This window comes from Aythya ferina (genome assembly GCF_964211825.1).
Source record: "Aythya ferina genome assembly, chromosome: 1".
Taxonomy (NCBI): domain Eukaryota; kingdom Metazoa; phylum Chordata; class Aves; order Anseriformes; family Anatidae; genus Aythya; species Aythya ferina.
Genome location: NC_140296.1, coordinates 22,284,659 through 22,307,510, shown reverse-complemented (window position 1 = coordinate 22,307,510; position 22,852 = coordinate 22,284,659). Strand labels below are relative to the sequence as shown.

Genomic DNA, 22,852 nt, shown 5'->3' with positions numbered 1-22,852 from the left:
ACACCAGAAAGCAATTTTTGTCTTAAGAACCTGATAAAAGATCTCATTAAGACCAAAGCTTGTATTTTAAGGATCAGAAGCAGCATGCTACAAGCATACACATTACCCTTGCTTCTCTGCCTCTCAAGTCATATACTGAAGTAGAAGAAATGCCTTAATTCCAGTTTTCCAATCTGAGTGAAATACACTGGCTCAAACCCATATCACCACAGAGACTCAAAGGCAGCGTGTAAGTTTTGCAAGTCTGCACGTGTTTGCACAACTCCAGATGTGAATGTTGAGATTCCCAGCTGGGAACAAATCTACAAGCCACAGTGAGATGTACAATACTCAGAGTGGTCTAGATCATTGCCCAGAAACACTAAACAAAAACAACACATATAGCATACAGAAAGTATAGTGCACTGATAGCATATAGATGCTGGGATTTTTGGTACTGCCATCTTTAACACTGATTAACTCAAAGTCTATAACAAAGAAGATCACAGAGCGTTGCACATTGCAGGTTATCTGTATGAACTCACCCGAGCACCCAGCTTTCTGCTCCAGGTCCCTTTGCAAGCAAGTCAGATCCAGTCCTTCTCTCTTGCATGAAAACTCTGGATAGGCTGTTGTTACCTGTGACCATGTCTCACTCTAGAAAACCATCACTTTTAAAGATCAAGATGAACAGTGTAGCAAGGGATGCTGCAGGACCTCCTTAGAGGCTTAGAAGGAGTAGGGTTCTGCCCACTTGCTCCTGAAAGCATTTCTTCAGCTTAGCTTTCACACAGTAAATTCTCAATGCAGAGAAACAACAACAACAAAAAAATATCCAATCATTTAACCTACAGGCTGGAGAGAAAGGAAGAGGCTGCCACAGGCATGCCTGTTCTGAATGCTTGGCAGGTACACAGACACAAGGGGAATGATGCTATAGATAAGTGCAGACAGAAATAGCTAGAAGGATGAGCTGGCTCAGGGTGCTGGTGAACAGCAGTGATCTCCCTTCTCCTGTGATTCCACCAAAAGCAATAGCTGAGCTGCAGATTTGCCAAGCATGCTGGCAGGAAGGTCACCCCAGGCTCTGAATCTCACGTGGAAAACCTTCTCACGCAGATCCCATCCCTGCCTTGGGTGGAGGCGTGGGGAACTGCATCATCTCTGCCTGCTTCTGACTGAGCACAAAACCCTCTTGCTGTGTGCTGTGGGGTTTAGTGCTATTCCCAGAAACCCTGCTGGGAAGCTGCTGCTCACTGATCCCCCTACACCGTCAGGGAAATCCTCCAACTCCATCTCAAAATGCTGCTGAAGCACCAAGCCAGGGTACCTGGGCAGCCCCTCACCTCTTCCCCAAGAGCAGCGTGAATTTGTTCTCCCTGCTGCTCTTACCAGCCTGCACAGGGACAAATAGAGCTGTCATCTGTCACTCGAGCAACTTATCTGCAGAAAGACAAAATAGACAGACATTAAAGTTTTGCTCAGCTGCCACTATTTAATAACCCTTTGTTTCCTCCTCCTACATGGCAAAGGATAATTTTCTTCTAAAACTGGAAAAGAGCCTCACCCAACTGCACCTGTGCTGAGAAACAAGAAAGATTAAAACCCCTGCTTTCTGAAGCTGTCAGGGCAGGAATAGCGAGCCAGCATCTGCACCATGGGCTTATCTGTCCCAAGGAACAGAAGATCTGCAGCTGTCGGTACAATGGGACCACCTTGAGAAACCCCATGGCTTGGGCAGCTTGAGCTCAGTATAGGAAGGTGGTCCTAAACAAATCTGAGGAAACAGGAAGGTGGTGATAAAAAAAAAGGAAGTGATGGAGTAAAATAAAAGAAAAAAGTGCAAGCATCATTGCTGTTTACATAGCAGGGGAGTGAGGGTAATGAGGGGGGATAAGGTGTTTACTGGAAAGGAGACAAGACAGACCTTAGGAGATCAGGACTGATACATGGACAAGTGACTGAGTGATAAAGCAGAAGTCCTGAGAGGGAAAGGCAGCCCCCTGAAAAATCAACCCCTTTGTAAAAGCTTGTATTAATCCCCTGAGGCTTAAAATGTCACGCTCTGATACACAGCTCAATTCCCTCACTCTTCACTTCCTTGTAACTGCTGCAGTGCTGCTTCTTTGGTACATCACTAGTCAATAGCAAGCCGAGTATGAGCCAGCAGTGCACCCTGGCAGCCAAAAGAGCCAACCTGGGGTGCATCAGCCACCCAAGGGAATGGATTGTCCTGCTCTGCACTGGTGGGGCCTCACCTCCAATGCTGTGTGTGGTTTTGGTTGCCACAGTAAAAGGACAAACCTATTAGTGTCTAAAGGAGGGCTGTGAAGATGGTGGAAGATCTAGAGGGGAGCAGCTGAGGTCCTTTGCTCAGCCCCGAGCAGAGCAGGCTGAGGGGAGGCCTCATGGCGGCCTGCAGCTCCCTCACGAGGGGAGCGGAGGGGCAGGCGCTGAACTCTGCTCTCTGGGGACAGCGACAGGACCCAAGGGAACGGCATGGAGCTGGGACAGGGGAGGGTCAGGCTGGGGGTTAGGGAAAGGGTCTGCACCCAGAGGGTGCTCGGGCACTGGGACAGGCTCCCCAGGGTAGTGGTCATGGCACCAAGTAACCACCATACAACAGCACTCAGTGCTGCTAGCTCAGGTTGCTTGAGGAAGTCAACATCCCTATAAATTAAACATGCCCAGGGAGCTTCCCAGGGCTGAGACTACCTTGCAAGGTACAACTGAAAGAAGTGATTGCATGCAAGCTACCTAACAGGACATCCTGAACTCCCCAGACAAGCCTGGAAAGTAACTGGGAAAGAGGTAGTTAGCACTTTTAGGCCAGCTCCCCCTTGCTTGGCCCTGATCCTCATCTGCTAACACAGCCAAAGCTCATGACATGGTTTGCACAAAAGCTACTGTCTTTATCTCCCTCCATTTGGCTCAGCTACCTCAGATAATAAAAAAAAAAAATCAGTAAGATATGTTTGTTATGTTAGCAAAACTTGGAAGTCTAAAATAAATGGCTGTTGAAATAATGCTGAAAACAAGACACTTGAGGTCCAGAAAGATAAAAAGTACTGAGTGACAGCAGAGACAAAAGGGAAACTTAAATTTGACGCAAGTAACTGCAACAGCAATAACTGCCTTTAAACAACTTGTGCCCAGAAACACCCTCTTCAGGCACATTTCTTGCTGTTTTTAAGGAAATTAAAATTTTTTGAAGAATTATTGCTTATTTTTCAGATTACATTGTCTTGGTAGACAAGAACCAGGGCCTCTTGACAGTACTTAGGTGGTGCTACAGCAACCCACCGTAGTTTAAATTCTGGATTTAAAATTCACTAAATAGAAAGCATGTGAATCTGTAAAATCAGATATTTGTCTGAAAAATTCACAGGATGTAATCCCCCACATTTTTTAAATACTCAAGTCAAGGTTATTTCTATATTGATCTGAAAGAAGGTAAGTTTGAAAAGCAAGTATGAACCAGAAGACTTTGTGAATTTATTGAAAATTATTTTGCATAAAGCAGTTCATGATTTCACTTCTCTATGTGTACATACTTTGCAAGGCTTTCACAATAAGGTGATCAGTTAATCACATTTTCTTTGTTGAAGGGGATAACTTGAAGTATTTATGGTTTGATGTTTACCATTCAAATGATGGATAAGAAAACAAGAACAATAACATTTAGTTAAAAGCTTGTCTTGTAAATTATTATGAGCTATTTATGATTTTAAAAACACTGGAAAAGTAAGCAGTGTGCCTCCCCTGATACATATTTCATCTGAAATTTAACATCTAAATTTCCTGAAATAATGTTGAACTGGAGTCCAATTTGAGGTATGCTAATACAATTTACTGCTGTGCTTTTACTTTGCACATTTGTTTGATGAATTGAGGGCTACTTGCAAATAAAGTTTTATACTCTTTTAGAAAGGTTTTGTTGCTGATCATTTTAACAGTTAGAAGCCTGCCTTGGACGTCTGCATTTTCTCCCCCCTCCAAAGGAAAAGAACCATCTTAAGCTCCTTGTTTTACTCCAAATAAGTACTTCTGATAACAGTAGCTGGGAATCTCCTTGTAAGGAAGGATACACACGCCACTTATTTGTCAGTACAGTTTTAAAGCAAGAGATGCTCCTCCACCTACTGAACTACCATGAACTCCAATCCTGTACAAACAGTACCAAGTCATCAAAAGAGAGGGCACCCAGTTTACCTCTAGGAAAAACTGGTGACAAGTACGAGCAATCCTCATGAACCAGACTGCAACAACACAAAAGCATACAAAACTTCTTTTAACCAAAACAGGAATACAGCCCAGAGAATCATGCAGGTATGAAATCAGACAACAGGAGCATCATGACCCCAAGCAACTCATGAAAACAGAGGCAGCAGCACTAGCAATAAAAATCTAAGAGGCTTTCTTCACCTGGAAAGAACTTGTCTCACCAATATCACATGCTACACTTTAAAGTGCTTTTGTAAGCATAGCTTCTGGAAAAGCATTAAGACTGATTTGCTGCATAAAACCCTATTTTAACTAAATAGACTTGCATGTTTGAGGCACTGGAACAGGCTGCCCAGGGAAGTGGTGGAGTCACCATCCCTGGAGGTCTTTAAAAGACATTTAGATGTAGAGCTTAGGGAAATGGTTTAGTGGGGACTGTTAGCGTTAGGTCAGAGGTTGGACTCGATGATCTTGAGGTCTCTTCCAACCTAGAAAATTCTGTGATTCTGTGATATGTTTAATCATCTTTTGTCTAATGCAAAGGCACCCAAATAATAGTTATTGTCTACTGCAGACAACACATGTAACAAGCTAAGATCATCAGCAGAATCAGTATTCCTGATAACAATACACACAATTCATGCTACAGAATAACAAGTGTGGAAGACAGCCCAGTTGTCTATAATGTATTTTAACATTGAATCTCAAAAACAAGATTTGTTTGTGTTTTTTTTTTTTTTCTTTTAATCTAAGCTAACTTAGCATTTGTAGGGTCTGCTAGACTGAGGCTCTAGAGGTTTAAGTCCTCCTGAAACTGGAAAACTGTCACAGATGTCCTTAGCCAATGTAGGTCCAGAAATGCTCCTCAGTTTCTCCATGCACATACATCTGTGGCTTTTCTGAGACAGCTGCCAACAAGGATTAACTTTGCTTGCCATTTACTGTATTCAGATGCTCATCACCAGTATTTCATGCTCTGATCATCTTCCTATAAAGGAAGTTGAAGTTATTCTTCATGGCAGTTGTCCTCTCAGATCACAGAACACTCATCTTGCCTTGCAGTCAGAGGAGGAATGAAATATGAACAAGATACTTCCGAGGATGATGTAAAAAGAGATAAAAGGAATGAACACTCCCCCATCACAGATTCCACCATTAAAAATGGAATGAGTGCCTACATATGATGTTTTGCTTCACATGCCTCTGAGTATATCCTAAATAACTAGAGCATGTATATGCTCCATGCCCCCTTTTCAAGTTCCTGTCCAGTTTCAAGCAACTTGGATATATCAGCTGAGTTCCCATAAGTTTTGTGAAAGCTGATGAGCATGGAAAAGGGAGAACTCTATAAAAATAGGCTGAACAAACACTGTAAGCTTTAACTTCATATGAAAATAAAGCCTCTGTTAGAAAGAGTTCTTCCTTAATGATGGGAAAGCCACAACTGAAATAAGATTGAGACACCAAGGAATTTATCTCTTCAAGGTTTTTCTCCCATTGTGACAGTCTGTTGCCTAATAAGGTGCAGCTGTCAGACATTTCCCCACCAATTACAGTATCACTAATGGCCCTCCTGCATGTGGCTTCTGAGACATGAGGATTTAGTATAATCCAGGCAAAACATGAGTTAAATCATGAGACAAAACCAATGGAAGTCAGCCTTCATTAGCTCTGCTGCAGGTTTTATGATCACTAATATAATTATGGGCTTCAAAATTCAGAATTAACATTGTTTAATTGTACTGATTTCTGGTGTACACCACTTCATGTACATGCTAAAATTGATGAATGGTATGGTTGAATCTGTATGTGAAAGGGATTTGTCTGAATCAGCTTGGGTTTGCCAACTGAGTTTTAAGTACTGTCCCATTGCTTGCATTAGAAAGTACAGAGAATTGGAGTTGCTAATACTCAAACAAGTTTCCCAAACTTATCTGAATATAGCAGAAACTCTACAGTCAGTTCAGCAACAACTTACTCTTCCTTTCATTGTTTTTATTCTTCCTTTCCTCGTTTTTACTGATACTCTTATTGGGACATGATAGCACATGCTGTATACAAGAAAAGCTTCATAAATACTGGTAACTCCACATAAGAAATCTCATTTACAAGTGCAGGACTTTTTGTTCCAGCTCTAGCTTTAAAGACCTATCATTCAAACATAGGGCAAGTAGCAAAACAGAAGCAGAGGTGTGCACTGACCTGACAGTGTCAGGAAGCACCAGTAACAGTGAGAACCAGAGTTTACTAGTGTCATTTTCTAGCTACCTCTCATTGCTATTTCTGTGGATGCTAAGCCTTTTGCTACTTTTGCAACACTGAAGAATGAATCCACAGAAATAGCAAAGAAAAAACAACCTCAATTCACTTACTGACATTGAAGATTCAATTATACCCGGCAGAACTGGTTTTACCTTTGTTACTGGTATCTGCTGCATGCACATGGCTTCTTACCAAGTTACATGGATTGAGGGGACTATTCCAGTACCTGGATTCAGCCTCTAGTCATGCTTGGTATCAATTAAATATTTCCAGATGCCTGAGCAGAGCCAGTCTAAAAGAGTACCCATGCAATTAATGAGTGCCATGCATTCTCTTCAGTGCACATGAAAATGGGTCAGCAACATTTTAAAGTGTGCACATGATCCTGCCCTGGGGAAGAAAAGTATAAAAGTGTCTTGAGATGCCTTCCAGATCTGGGACTACAAAATACAACACTGAGATAGTGCTCAAAACAGACTAACATACCACAGACCATTTTCCCTTTCTCTTTCAAAGTTTGTTGGGTTCCTGGATTTTACTTCCTCTTCAACCCTCTAAATCCTACCTCTACCTATCCATCCCTTAGTCTCCTTCCATTTTTCTCACCTAGTTGTTCTCCTTAGATTGATTTCTCTAACTTCTTTTCCGTGTCTTCCCTTCTATATTTCCACTTAGCTTTAAACCATGCTTGTGGTCATACTGTACTGATCGTTTCATTAAATTATGTATGAAAACAAATGATAAGTACCATTTTAAGGCAGTTGAAGCTGCCAAGGTTCTTACATAGTTAGGTTAAATTAGCTATGATAGACCTGCAACACTAATAGATTTCATTTTACTCATTACACCTACTGTGGCATATCATCATGCCCAAAGACACCGACACTAACAGCCAGTGCAAGTGGCATTGTGTTTTATCAGCCTTAGTAAGCCAGACATCAATATATTTCTGCACAATTCCCTGCAGACAGGGCTAGTGCCTGGGTAATGATGTGTGTCATTCTGAGCACCCTCCTGCAATCTGCAGGGCCCAGCCATGCCAGCAGCCAGCCTGCTAAATGATCAGTTAGAAGCAAGAATAAAGAGCTGAAGCTGTGCAAATAAGATGCCTGCTTGTAACTGGGAAGTGAGGCGTTAGTCACCACGCTAACAGAACATCTTAACTACAAAAAGGACCATAGCATATACAAATCAAGGCTCTGCTTAATGCTGATATTTAATAAGAGGATTGCATATTGCACATAATCAGAGATGTTTTCATATTCACTCCTCTGCACACCCCACGCAGTTCTCTGGTCACTCAGAAGAGCAACACTCAAGATGAGCTCTTAGAATATAGAAGTTAATAAGCCCTCTCTGCTGCTGAGTTCTCTCAAGTCTGTGGGAAGCTGACTTCTCAAAGACCTCTTCTGACAATCTGAAGCTATTTTACAGAGCAGCTATTTCATCACTGCAACAACACAAGGCTGCATAAACTCTTCCACATCACTTTGACAATGTCCACAGAAGATGAGCTTCCTCCATTGCCTACAGAGTTGGATGAAGGAAGTGGTGTCTGGAACAGGGCTTGCAGGCTAAGCAGCAAGGCCCAGCAGTCACACTAGGCCTTCATACTGGAAACCATTCCCATTTCCTTCTTGTGAAGAGCAATTATTTACAACTTTAAGCTCACACCACAAAGGCAAAGAAGAATCCCCGCCTTACTCTATCCTCTCCTGCCAAAAAGGAAATGTCACTAGGTGGGCCAGATTCAGCCCTCAGCTCAGCTAGATGACTAGGATCACAGAATCATTAAAAGTTGGACAAGACATTCAAGATGATCTGGTCCAACCATCCCCCTACCACCAATGTCACCCACTGAACCATGTCCCCAAGCACCATGTCCAACTTATCCTTGAACGCCACCAGGGACAGTGACTCCACCACCTCCCTGGGCAACCCGTCCCAGTGCCTGACTGCTCTTTCTGATAAGGAGTGTCTCCTTATTTCCAACCCAAACTGCCCCAGCACAACTTGAGGCCATTCCCTTTAGTCCTGTCACTAGTTACCTGTGAGAAGAGGCCAACCCCCAGCTCCCCGCACCTTTCTTTCAGGCAGTTGCAGAGAGCAATAAGGTCTCTCCTGAGCCTCTTCTCAAAAGGAGGCAACCCCAGCTCCCTCCGCTGCTCCTCAGGGACTCAGGAAACAGATCTTCCTTATAATGCCCTTAAACCAGGTGTAAGCAGCCACACATCCTGCAAAGGGCAGCTCTAACTCAGAGAAACTTTTCAATCTACAGACAAGACTGAAGGAAAATAAGATCCAGTATGTCCTGTAGCATTTTCTTCAGGACACCATCTTTTCAGTGATTCAGATATTTTCCCTGGAACTAGTGCAATGAATTTTTCCATTGGATCAAGCAGCCACAGCAGTTTTTGTATCTCTAGCAAAAAATGTACTCCAGGAAGATAGTTTAGGCCAGCTTAAAGGATACTGCTACTGTAGCAATCATTCCAAATGCAGTTTGCATTGCTATAAGCCAGCAGTCTAAAACTAAATCCAAATCCCTTTAATGACATTTACAAAAAGGATCTTTGAGGATTTTATAATCCCAAGGGTGCAGACTGTGTTCTCAGTATGATAAAACAATGAAGATCCAATACTCTCAACACACAGACTTTTTTTTTTTACGGAACATATGTGAAGACTGCATTCCCAAGCAATTCAAGTTGCCTTTTAAAGCCCCTGGCAAAATAAAAGGAAATAAGCGTCTCTGAAGCAGCAACTGTAAGACATGAGAAATATCTGTTTTCACTGATGAAGACAAGATGATGGTATGGAGACATTAAACCCTTTGGAAGTGTTATGAATGCAAAGGAAAAGACTAGTTCTGGCAGGATGTCCAATGACAAACCCTACAACAGGCACGATGGGAAGAGCCAGCAAACCCTAGCAGAACCAGAAGGGTCAGGTTCTTCCAAGCAGTTAGTGAAATTTAGCCTCTTGGCAAGTCCCACTTCTCAGAATGGAATGTCACATTATATGTAATTTCTCAGCATTTGAAAAGCCCTTTGCAGGCACTGCACATTAAAGCATACCATTTCAAAGCAAAGACGCTCCCCTGCCCAGTAAGTCAGTCCATAACTGAGCACTACACAAGTCAGGTCATCATGGTAAATTGCTTGTACTGCTTCAATAGAAAGTGTCAGAAGGCATCCAAGTACCAGCAGCTTCCTTGCATGTTCACATTCTATAAACTAGAGTTACTTCAACAGAGTAAGTCCAAAATACTGAAGTGAATCCAAAGAGTTCACATTATTTATTCATCTTTGATATGAGAATAGCCATTACCAGGAAAGACTTATGTGAAAGGGCAGAAAAAGTTAGAATTATTCTTTAAATACTTTTGCTAGTAATTTTCTGCAAAAATAGAAAACAAAATTAGAACCAACCCATCATTGCTGAAGAAGCACAAGTCTTATTACATAGCAAGAGTTTTTTAAACCATCACCCACAATCATCATCCACACCTAGCTTCACCAGTTGACATCTCTGGAGATTCAAACAGTGAAGAGTAACAAAAAAATCTGCAAGAAGCAGGCACAGAAGTGGTTGATGAGAAGCAGATTGGCCAATAATGGTTCTGGATCAAATACACAGAATTTAGTGAAGATGTGAAAGGTGTTGGGGGCTGAGGATAAGCACCATCTACTTTCTTGACCACAAAGGGGAAACAGAGGTTGGCACAGGTGGCCCAGTAGGGAAGGCCAGCCAGCAAGAGAGCTAAACACCAAAAATTTGGTGCTGAAAATATAAGGGATGTTATGGGAAAAGTGTCAGGATTTGGAGTAGAATGAGTTGCAGGTAACTTACTTCCAGGCACTAAGTAGCCAACTGTGCCCTCTGCTCAGTGCACAGAAGAGGATGAAGATGTCTATTTTGGTTGCATGCCTTGAGTACTTATAAGCAATTCACAAAGCTGGCAGAGAGGCTGAGGTGCAGAATGAACACAGTAGGAGATTGGGCAGGTCAGGATTTAAAAAGGAGTCTCAGAAAGAGCTGACCTGAGCAGTGGTAACTGCAACTGTGTAATGTGGTAGATCCAGGTCAGCCCCAGTCAGAAAAAAAGACTGCCCAGGGATGGACTCACGAGCTGTGGCCAGGCAAAAATCAGTGTGTTATGAAAAACATTTAGAAACAAGTGCAGTGTCAAGAGCAGGAGTCTAAATATAAGAACATTAATTCTTTCAAGCAAAAAAGCTGGAAAAATTTGAGGAAGGGATCATCAAGTAGGGCAGAGTTTGAGGAGACTTGTCAATAGTTGCAAAAAGCAGCCCAGTCATTTTAGCAAATAGCAACTACTGTTTTCCCATCTTTTAGGCTAAAAATAGAAAAAGCAACAGAATAAAAGTGGCTAGGAAGCTCTGAGAGGCTCTGAGAGGTTATTGGAGACCTGTGCTGAAGGAAGCCCAAGAGGATGGGATTCAGCCAGACAGGGAGGTACAAGGAGGAGCTCTGGCCACCAGGACATTCACAGCCTTTGTGACTGCAGACAAGGTGAAGAGAGGGACAAAAATGACCAGGTGGGTGGAGAATCAAGAGAGTCAACTTGTAAGGAAGACTTACTGATAGTAAAATAAATGAGAAGGATAAGGGAGGCCAGGAATTTGTAGGAAAGCATGAGGGACATGTTGCTGACTTTTGGGGTGCAGAGTGTGGTGACAGTCAATACTTGTTATTTTCCCACCACCACCACTCATCACAGCAAGCTTATTCTTTATCATATAAATGATAGACTAAAAGTTTAGTACAGAGAAATTCTTCACATTTGGGGCTGGTATAGGAAAAAAGCTTGAGCTACTTTACCTGCTCCTCCAGGCTTTCCTCTACCTCTGTCACTGCCTGCACCATTAGCAAAGCCACCCCTTTCATATCCTTCAAAGTTTCATCTTCACTGAACATTATCAGAAGTCCCCAGAGCTCTAATTTGTATCCTGTTAGTGTTACATGGGAATTAAGCTAACAGATGCCAAGCCAATTGCCCAGAAAATTTTAGTAGAGTAGTCTTTGAAATTTAGTATGAGTGGAACATGTATTCACAGCAAAAATAGAACAATGTAGGTTTCTTTTAGAAGCTGTGACACGTTCGTGGTTTCATGTATTCTATTCTAATTTAGAAGTAGCATAGATCTCTAAATACATGAAATATTTATATTACCCTTATGAGCAAAAAGGGAGAAATGCATGTTCTAAAGATATACACCTGAGGAAACTCAGGTTTTTCCCTGTTCAGAAAAATCCTCAACATAAGCAACATATCCATTAACGTCAGAATATATTCTTCAGGAAAACTTTGGAGATGGCCTCTTTTCTTTCAAAAAAGGCTATTGGTACACTATATTTTCTCATATTCAGAAATGGATCTATTTACTTTTCTTCTGCTTCTTATGAAACCAGCATGCAAAGTATGCTCTTGACTCCACAGAAACAGCATTTTGAATGCAAGTCATTTACAGGAATGATTTTTAAGCGGTGTCAGAGGCAATGTTCTCACAAATCAAAACTAAGGACAGGCTACAAGCTTTCTACATTTATTTTTTGAATGATTTGTGTCAGAGGCCTCTTCCTTACAAGTTAAATTCACTTAAGAAGCAGCCTGAATCTCTCCTTCAGAGAGATCTTTATACATAACTTTATGCATAACTATTCACACTGGGAGTAATATTTGGGCGGACAGAAAGGCTTACAATAAAGTTAGATCTAGCAAGATTAGGTGGGGTGTTTTTTTTTGTTTTGCATTTTTTTTCCTCTAGAAAATCAAAGTTTCAAAGTTATAGAGGATGGTATAACACTATTCAGTGATGTAATGTGAAAACACTACAGAAAAAACTTAAATCCCCTTTAAAGACAGGGGAATCATTGCTGAGGTTTTTCTTAGCTACTGTAGTGATGGATCCCAGCAGAGAAACACAGACAAATCAGATGAAATTGACATGAAGTATCTGAATGCTAGAAAAGCTATAAATACTGGACTATGATCCCATTTATTTCCACCAGGAAAAATAACCTAGCCCACATTAATTTACCTGTAAAAGTCATTAAGGCAAGTATGACTAGAACAAATTTATCTTTGAAAATTATCTTTGAAAAGCCCTGCAATTCAAGAATTATGAGTCATTCCCTCCTCCAAGCCTCATCATTAAAAATAAATTATAATGCATTTATTTGTCAAGTGTTAGTTTAGCCTTTGAGAGCAGTTGCATTAGCCTTTCTGGCTTCCCCCCCACACACCACTATCTGACCTTAGACTGTAAGGATTAGAAGAAAAATGTATGCATGAGTAGCATGTATGTAAATCAGTCATTAAAGAAAATCTCATTGCATAGCAGAAGATCTGCAAGAAACATTGAGTAACATTGCTATGAAATACTAGGGATCTACTAGGAAACCTAAACATGGGAAAAACTGTTTTGGGGGAAAACTGTTTTGACCTTAGTCCTTACAGCATGCACATGCCACAGTAAGGTCTCCAGGAATACAGACTAGATAAGAGTGAGATAAATTGGGAAGAATCAAGTCCCCTGGCCCGCAGAGGAGCAACACATCTCTATGCTGCACTGTCCACATTTTCATCCAAGAAAGAAAACGAGATGTAACACCAGCACAGGGCCCCAGTGTACAAAGTCCTTGAATTGGGTGAGAAAGGATCACCCACCATCCCATATCATGCAGGCACAATAAGCAGAGAACAGTGATGCAGGCAAAGAAAGCCCCAAGGAAGACTGCAGAGCCCTACAAACTACAGCACTAGGTTTTGTATAGCTGAAGTGCCAACAACATTCAGACCAGCTAACACAGAGGGTGCTTGTGTTTTAGTGCTAATGATCACTTGTGGCTGAATGAGACATTTCCTCAGAAATACAAACCTTCGCTGTACCACTATGTACAGAAATATATTCCTTCTCCAGAACTATCACAAGTTCAAAGCCCTATGTGGAAATGTTTATATCAGCAAGATCAATAGCACTGCCTTTTATATATCAGAAGTCTCCAGCTCCACAGCTGCTACTTTAGCATATATAAGAGATTAGTAGGATATAAAGGGATCAGGTTTGGCTTGATGTGTTAAGACACTGAAAAAAAAAAAAAAAAAAACAGGGAGAGGGGACATTGATTCCAAACAACTTGAGTTTGAGATGAAAAGCGAACAAGTTCCCTGCCATAACATCTTCTGAACATTAATATTTACTGTAAAGCTTTAGATCACCCACATTTTTCTTAACTGTCTTAATGTCAAAATAGAGACCCAGCCTGCAGCAAAGCAGAAACTATCACTTACAGTAACCACCTAGCAGAGGGTGGAAGTGTCTTGACTTTTTCAAGTGTAGTTGTCAAGTTATTCATCAGCTGAGGATGTTATTGCCCAGCATTAATTTGGGATTTGCACTTATCAAAATATGTTAACTTCACGTAGGCAGGATGCTGCTTTGGTAGAGACAGTGTACTCCAGCTGACCTCTCAGCTCTAGCTGCCACAACCCTTTCACAAAGTGGTGCTTACTAGCTCTCTGTCTGAAGAGAAGGTCTAGGATTTGACAAAAGGCAGGTTACTTCCAGCTAGAAAATGTGGTGTCCATTTGCAGTCAGCTTCCACCTTGCATTGGGGCTGTAACTGGAGTAATTCACAAGTCAGCTCCCACAGAGAAATCTTTTTCATTCCTAAAAGATTTTCTCTTCTATATACTTAACCTTACTAAAAGTGCAATTCCCACTGCAGTCTGAAAGGCACAACCTAGCCTCACAAGACAAAGGGGCTCCTTATTTATTAAAAAGTCTTCTTTAAACAGCCTGGAAGTACCCCAGTGTGGTCCAGAGGGGAGGACCACACACCCCCAGGGCCACTCAACAGCAGAATGGACAAGACCAAATCAGGTTTGGCTCCCATACACCCCAACACAGCTTTCCATCACCAACCCAGTGAGTTTAAGCACTTCCAGCAGACCTTCTTGTTCACCCCATTTGCCAACAACACATACTCTGTTCCACAGTGTGAAAAGCACTTTTGCTCATCATATTTCACAAGCTTCAAACAGGAAAAAAATGCAGATAGTGTAACTGTTTTACAGGGCTCTGTATAGGTCCCAGAAGAGACCCTGAGCTGAGTGCACTGAGCAGTGCAAGCACTTTTCCCTGATGCATACCTGGCTCTCATTCAGCAATGTAGATGTAATTTAATGGGACCTGGTGGGCCATCCCACATTTGCAGGTGGCAACAGTTCTGAGATTACATGATATTTTGGTTCATAACCCTTTGGGAGTCTATAAATGTGATGGTAAAAGAACAGAAGTAGGATGATATTTAAAGTGAAACAGAGAAACTGCATCACTGGAAAAAGAACAGTATATAGGTCATACAAAAGCATCAATACAGATGACGCCTATTTCTCATTGCAACTTTTGATTCACAATTTCATTAAAATCTGAGTCATTTTTGCCCTCAACAAGAATTCAAAAATTATTAAAAATTAATCTCCTTAATGGGGCTCTCAAATACATTTTTCTGTTGACCCACATGTGATAAACTCAGAGTGATGACAAAGGATGTTAGAGTCTGGAATGAACCATTTTCTGTTCATTTTTGTGGTAGATGCCTTTGGACTCCTTCAGGGCTGCATATGGCCCCAATTGATAAACTCAACTTAAATTTGTAATTTTGTCTGGTAGGCATCCAATCTGAGAAACCCTAAAGTATCAAGGATGCTGTATTATCTGTAGAAGTGCAACTGACTTTGTATGGATGGGGTCCTGGAGTGTGCAACTTATTGTCCTAAAGAGGAAAAATACAGAAAAAAAAGTAAACTTACATAAGAAGTAGTTTTGATGATCCAGAGAGGCAGCCAGGAAGAACAGACCTCAATTGCCTCCTTTTTAAAATATGTACTTGTAAATTAAGAAGCATTTCAAGATTAGGCATCTGTCCAATTCTTTTTATCATTTAGTGTATTATGCTAATGAGAATGCTGTTTCTTTAATTATCATTTGCAGAAAAAATTGCATTCAATCCCTTGATCTTCCTTCAAACCATCCCAATGCTTGATTCCCCATAGGCTTTTAATCACACAGCTCCAGTGTGAAACTCTGCATTTGAGAAAAAAAACTCTTAAAACTGGTTCACTGAGAAAGTTTAAATTGTTTTCTTATCCAAGCTATATCCTCCACCACTTGGCAGCTTAGGAGGAAGGACTAAAAGACTCAAATAGTAGTTTATGCACTGAAGGCAGCCTAATGCTGAAACCTATTATACTGCATATAACAGACACTAAATGCCAGAACTTGTTAGAGGTAGAGACAAGTGAGCTATAAAGTAACTTAATATCATCCTGTGGCACTTTTAATAGGATTTACTGAGTTCTACTGTAAAGAGGCACTTACAGTACTCACAACTGCCAGTGTTAACTTTGTTATGCAAAGTTACCCATATCTGAGGTCCATGGGCATTTGCTACTAGTTAAGTGGCTCTACACATTTCAACACCACTTCTGTTTCTCCTGATGGATATATGCATAACCAAAGCCCTGTCTAGATATGAGCCCCAAAACTGCTTGGTGTGCAAACCCACCCCAAGGCTGGCAGCAGCCCTCCCACACCTGCACTTGCCATGCAGCATCCCCAGATTCATGTGATGCCAAAGTCCATGCATGGGCTCAAGGACATGGGCCCTATACATCCTGAAAGTGTCCCCTTCAAGGGGATTTCACAGAAACCCCATCATCTTCAGGGTGAGGACAGGAGGCTGCACCAGCCCCAAGCCTAACCTACCTCACCAGTGCAGGGAGGACCAAGGGCCATCATCAATGCACATGTTCTCCTTCAGAGATGCAGATATTGTTAGGCTTATCTCTTCTGAAAAAACATCTTCACAGGATCACAGAATCATCTAGGTTGGAAGAGACCTCCAAGATCACCAAGTACAACCTCTGACCTAGCACTAACAAGCCCTCCACTAAACCATATCACTAAGCTCTATATCTAAACGTCTTTTAAAGACCTCCAGGGATGGTGACTCATCTTCTGAACCATCTCTGGTTTAAGCCTCCAAGGCAGGCTCAGAAGCCCCCAGCATTCAGAGAAGCTACTGGCATTTCTTGTGTTGATGAGCCACAGCCACCTCTGAATCAGCCTTCTGATATTTGCTTCACAGCAGTCCTGAAAAATATTGATGTTTACCAGGGTAGTTCCTCATGCAAGCAGAGCTGCACCAGTGACATGGACAGGGGTGCTGGGGACAAGTAACAGCCCCCAGACCTACTACAGAAAGGAAGAAGGAAGGTTTTTTTTTTTTGTTTTAGTGCACAGTGCAATAACTAAGCAGAATGTATACACCAGTTATGGTGTATTAATGTAGAGCTTAATTGCAGTATACATTGCATGCTGTGCTTTCATCCTGCCGTGAAACTGAAAGAAACTGTGGATTTCTGGATTTATTTTTTTTTGTAAAGCTAAGATACAAATCACTAACATCTTGAAGAAAGTATTTACAAACAAATACTCTGACATCTCATTTATCTGTTTTGCCATAAAATTGGCTTATATGTGATTAATTACAAAAAATAAGCACAGCATGCTTTCATGCACTTTTCCTTTGAAATCAAGGTCACACTTCGTTTTGAAATTCAGAAAAAAAAACAGTATGAATATCTATCAGAAGGTTCCTCACAAGTAATTTTAAGTGGGTTAAACCAAGGGCTTCTGAAGTTGTTTCTATTGTGTCACTGCAGGTGGGTCGTTTCTTAGCCCTTGTCTGTACCCTTCATTTTATTTGACTTACCTGATGTACTGAAAGCATGCCATAAAGTAGGATCCCTCATAACTACATTACAAGACAATGATAAAAGTTTATTCTTGTCCCAAAGCATTTACAAGCTGATTCCTGCTCCGTAGATTCAATCCTAGTTAGGACGCTGCACCTCAGAAACAATACATGAACAGTGTGGTTATCCATGGGAAAGCTGGTAACTTCTGTAATCCACCTGAGCACATTCACCAAGCCCTTCTGCAAATTCTCTGCTCAAGATACTCTGCTACACAGACACCTTCATGCTAAGCACAGTGTAGTACTGGAAGATGTGGATCTTTCCCGGATATTTGGTTTGCATGAAATGGTCACATCCATCATCTGCCTGGGCAGCTCTCTACCAAGGGAACAAACTTTCACCAAGGCTAGGTCAGTACAAGTCAGTTCTGGTGACAGCAACATCATTATGTTGACAAGTTATTTCAAATAGTCATAAGTTGATTTCTGCATGTATGTTGTTTTAAAAACCTTTATTAGCGATGCTTTATTAGTGGTTAAGGAACCACTTAAGACCATGCTTGTTTCACAAAGAAGAAAATCAACTTTTGACCTCAGCCACTGTCCTCTCCCTCTGCCAGTGTGCAGAGTGAGCCCCAGAGCTGACCACAGCATGAACTCTATCCCATGAAGTTTACCACATCTGCATTCTCCCACCTTTGCACAGCAGCAATCACAGGCTTACAAAAGACCACATGGATTGGGAGCTGCTGACTGCAGAAGTTAGACAAATAACTTCTATATACTTCTTCAATATGAATTGTCAAAGCACTTGACTTGTGTACTACAGCACTAACAGAAAGCAATGCCTTCACCAGTACTGTTAATATTTCAATAGCTTTTTTTTATATATATAAAAAAAGGGCAAACTATTCATTCCTCTGAATACTTGCTTACAATTGCAATGACAGCTCAGTTTCAATTGAGATTTGAATTGCCTTTTTAAAATGAAGCTTAATTCTACTAAAGGTTAAGATAAAAACATGATATGGTCATGCTAAAAAATGACTTATTCAAGCAAACAAGTATGGACAAGATAAAAGGCATGGACACTACATGTACAAAGAAAACAAACTGGACTATAGGCAAGTCACGGGATGAGACAGGCTGGGGTCTGCTAGAAGTTCTTCAACTGAGATAAGAACAGAATGAGGTACTCCTCAAGCATATATACTCAAAGTTACAAAAAATACTGTCATACTTAATTTTATTCTAGCAGAGAATCTGTTCTGGAAGAAGCACTTACTAGAAGATTTCTGGAAAGTCTACAAGTACTGCTCCATGGCTTAGCACCAGAAGAAGTCAGCTCCAACTAACGTTATATTGACTCCTACCAGATACAGGTGAACCATTTAACTAGGGATACTTTATTACATGCCAAAAAAAAAAATCACTGTGCTACAGCCATAAAAGCTTTTTTGGTTAAAGAATTATAGCTAAGGAAAGTGACAGCAGCAGCAAAAAAAAAACTGTAAAACAAGCCCACAGTACATAACAGATGGGGAAAAGACACTGATAACAATGAATACAAATTAACATTGCAGAAATGCACACGAATGATGGAAGCAAGCAAAAAAAAAAAAAAAACACAGAAGCCTGGTAAGGTTTATAACAATAGGAGCACCACCCTAAATGTAACAAGAGTAAGTGCATTCCAAGCTATGGCTTCAATAACTAGTCATTCCAGACTATAAAAAAATCAGGAAAAAACAAATGTACTTGACAACTGCTTCTACTCTGTTTTCAGCAAGATGCAAGATGCTCTATTCAAATCTCAGTGATAATGACATACCTCCCATGCCATCAGTAATTGGAGAGCTTTAAATAGCCCCTCAATTAAAAACATGAATTCACTACCACAGGGCAGACATGCCAATAAGTTTCATGATGCAATGACTGCTGTTAAACATGACTACAGAGAGCTGAAATTGAAGCGGTATTGAAAAGGGTTAAGTGGGATAACCTAAGCTGCTATCGAACTGTTCAACTGACATCAGCAGTAAGCAGCATCAGGGAAAGGTTATCATGGGACACAATCAATAAGGCATTGAAAGACAGAGGCACAATTAACGCCAATCAGCACAGCTGTATGGAAAATAGGTCTGGTCATGTAAATCTGATCATTTGTATGCAGTTACATCATCATTTGATAAAGGCAGTGCAGTGTGCTGACATGACACATTACTACTCCTAATTTCACACCATACATCAATTTAACGTCATGCAATACATAAAGCCCTGAATTCAAAGATTCACCATACCTCCACACAGCTCCTACGAAATGAATTTTAGAGGTGGCTAAATGGAGAATCAGCATCTCAGGTAACAGATACCTTGTCAGTCCAGCAGGAAAAACAATTGAGGTACAACATTTGGAAGCTGAAGAGAGCTACAGACTGCCTCCAAGAGCAAGGCTCATTATTTATTTTAACAATTTACCTGTGACATGGCAGATTCGTTACCACTGACACCCTTTAAATCAAGGCCTTGATCTCCTTCAGGAAGATATGCTGAACAAAGGAATTAAAGGACAACTGATATACCCTGTATTTCTTTGACCTGCGCAGAGCAGGCAGAAAGAACTTATTCACATGGTCCCCTCTGGCCTTTAAATTTGTAAGTCTAGGAAACAATGACCCAGACATTAATAATCCCCCTGGAATTTAAAGCAATAAGTGAATCATGCTTAATCCATCCGATACAGTATAGGATGTCTTGAGTATTTCTATGAGATTTCAATGGTAATCCCATGTTAAATTACTGGGTGACTTAAAATATTGTTAAATTGCTTTCCTGAGTTTCTGCTTATAGCTGAAAGCAGCTACAAAACTATTAGAGGCATTTCACTAGCTGTTTGTGTAAATACAGATGTATAGCATCAACTGTCTGATCCACAGCTTCCCATGCAGACCACTTCAAGCAACTCCTTGGCATTATTGAAAATAGTTTCCTATGAGAACAGCATTGCAGTGCTGTCAGGATACCTCCCATCAAGTACAGGCATGAGGGCAATGCACTGTAAGCTCATACAGATCTCTTGAGCAGGGTTATGCTTCTGTATACCCACCATCTTCACACACAAAGCGATGAGATCAGTATGAGGAAAGTGAAAGGCACATTATCTCCAAACACACAACACTGGGTCCTCTTTGAAAGAAAAGAATAGAGGAGTTTGAAACTGAATAAGAATAAATCTTCCTGGCCAAAGTCTTACTTTGACTACAGTAGATATGTCAGCTCAGAAAGGAAGAGGACATATTACTAAGAACAAGGACTCAACACCTGCTGATGAAACATACTTAAGGGAAAGGAACAATTTAATGGGACATTTTGGAGATACCTACTAAGAAATTACTTGCTGTGCCCTTTTTATCTTATTTAAAGATAATTAAACAATACTGAATCATTGTACAATTCCTGCTTCGTATAGTAATATAGTCTTTCGTAATTGTCATCCAAACACTGAAGTCCTCAAACTAGGAAATCCACAGGCACAGAGAATTAAGAATACTCAATAGGGCTCGTATGTATTCCTCACTTCAGGTCACTTGTGCTTTTTGGCTCCATAGCCAAATTCCAAACCAGGGTCCAACCTTGGACTTCATCCAGTTAGTGGCAGTGAGAGCTGGGCATGGGTCTCAGCAGCAGCTCTTCCTAGGCACAGGAGTTGTACAGCTTTAACTTCACTGCTGGAGTTAAAAGGCTTACAACCACATTAATGAGAAGGAAAAAACAGTTACCTGCTTGTAAAAGAAATGAAATATTTGTACATGGGAAATGCATAACAGGCAGTGATGTGCATTCTCTACTACAAAGTTATGCAGGTGTCCTCAAAAAAAGTGTACTGCCTTTCCTCCTTTTGTGTCAGAAAAGAAGTGCAGGAGCATCACATGCCACCTATAAGCCCAGCAGGTGTTTCTCCCATTGCAGGTTTAGGTGCCTTACTGCTGTGGGATTGTACCCAAGATGCACATGCCACTCAGAGACAGTTACACCCAACCCAACCACCCATTTCTCAGCCAAACACACATCTGCGTGAGCATGACTTGCCAGAGAAGCAGCTTTCAGCTTGGATAAGGGATGGGTTATTCCTCCCCAGACTCCTGCAACCATACAGCACGTGTATCAGATAGGAACTGACACGTGATGCAGTGCTGTCTCATGCATCTGTCCAGTTGAAGAACCCCTTGGAAGCCAGGATCATGCTGTGATTAAGCCTAATGTCTGCTTCACCTTTCCAAGCCCTACTAGTCCTTATTGTGTCTGTAGCCTGGGCTGGGGAAGAAGATGGACACGATAGCATTTCCTAAATCGAGTGGGATCAGGGAATGCTCTTGGTAGTAACCTGGATTTGTGGTTTTTGCTCGTGTGGTATCAAGCTGAGGAAGGAAATCAGAGTCATCACTCTTGAGTGATTCCTCACCATGCTGCAGGCCAGAGCCATTCCCACAGGTTTCTCTGGGATCCTGGCTATTTCCCAGTTCTGGCACGAGCTCCAGGCCAGACCAGGAGCAAGTCTCCCCAAAGGACAGAGCAATGTTTTTTCCAGGTCACCAGATTTACTCCAGCCAGGCCAGTTTTGTTTTTTTTTCTGCTCCTGGGACAGGATCAGACCTGCCTGCAGGAGATGCATACCCAGAAAGCCACACAGTTATGTGGACAGTTGATTTGTCTTGTCCTGCAGTACAAGCCACTGTGGTAGGAATGACGTAGCACACAAATTTGACCAAGCCCTTCAAGGTCATCCACCAGATTGTCTCACCCTACTAACACAAGGGTTGATTTTTTTTTTTTTTTACAGGTATAACATCATTGCTGACCTTCCAGAGGCTTCAGCAAGCACCATTACTGCTCACAACTACCAAGCACAACTTCATGTCACCACAACATGACTTTACTAGGATCCACAGTCATCTCCCAGCCTGTAGAATTATACCTTCCCTACCATCCCAAGCATAAAAGACCAGCTTCAAATAGTCATATCTTTAAAAAACAACTCTTGACAGTCCAAAGAGCTACACAAAGGAAGTAACAAGATTCAGTTTAGATATGAATCTAAACTAGCATAGCACATTCTCCAATATACATTATACATACCAGGCAAAATTCAAAATCATTAGGGAAGACGTCTATTTACATTTGATAATTCCCCCAGTACAAGAGCCTCATAGTTCACTTTGAAGTCACCTTTATCTACATTGCTTATAAAATTGTTGGAGGGCGTTTTCTTTTTGTTGGACAGAATAACACTAATACAAAAATCAAAGACCACTTGCAAAAAGAGCTCTTTGGTGGCAAACATTTATAAGATTAAATCACACAAAAACAGAAGACACTTACCCAGAATGCTGGAAAAACAAATTTTACTTCCATTGGTGATAGTTTACCCTAGAAGACAGTCCCAGGGTGGAAACCTTTAAAAAAAACAAACAAACAAACAAAAGGCTCGTTAGAATTAGAGTAGGTAACAAGGGCAAACACCATCAAACCTTTTGTAAACACTCTGCTAAAGATCAAACATCCTGCACTTCTGATTGCTGTCCTGTCTCAATTTCCT

General features: G+C 41.2%; 1 protein-coding gene across 4 annotated transcripts in view; it reads right to left on the bottom strand.

Moving 5' to 3' along the window:
- MTUS2 (microtubule associated scaffold protein 2) overlaps positions 1-22,852 on the bottom strand; it is a 279,879-nt gene that overhangs the window by 249,351 nt on the left and 7,676 nt on the right. For 3 of the 4 annotated variants that reach the window (XM_084534381.1, XM_084534383.1, XM_084534382.1), the window contains exon 2: positions 22,636-22,709. The gene's annotated coding sequence lies outside the window, so the exon portion shown is untranslated. Of the gene's footprint in view, positions 1-524; positions 983-22,635; positions 22,710-22,852 lie in introns of those variants that run through there. The other variant, XM_084534384.1, reaches the window with a different exon arrangement.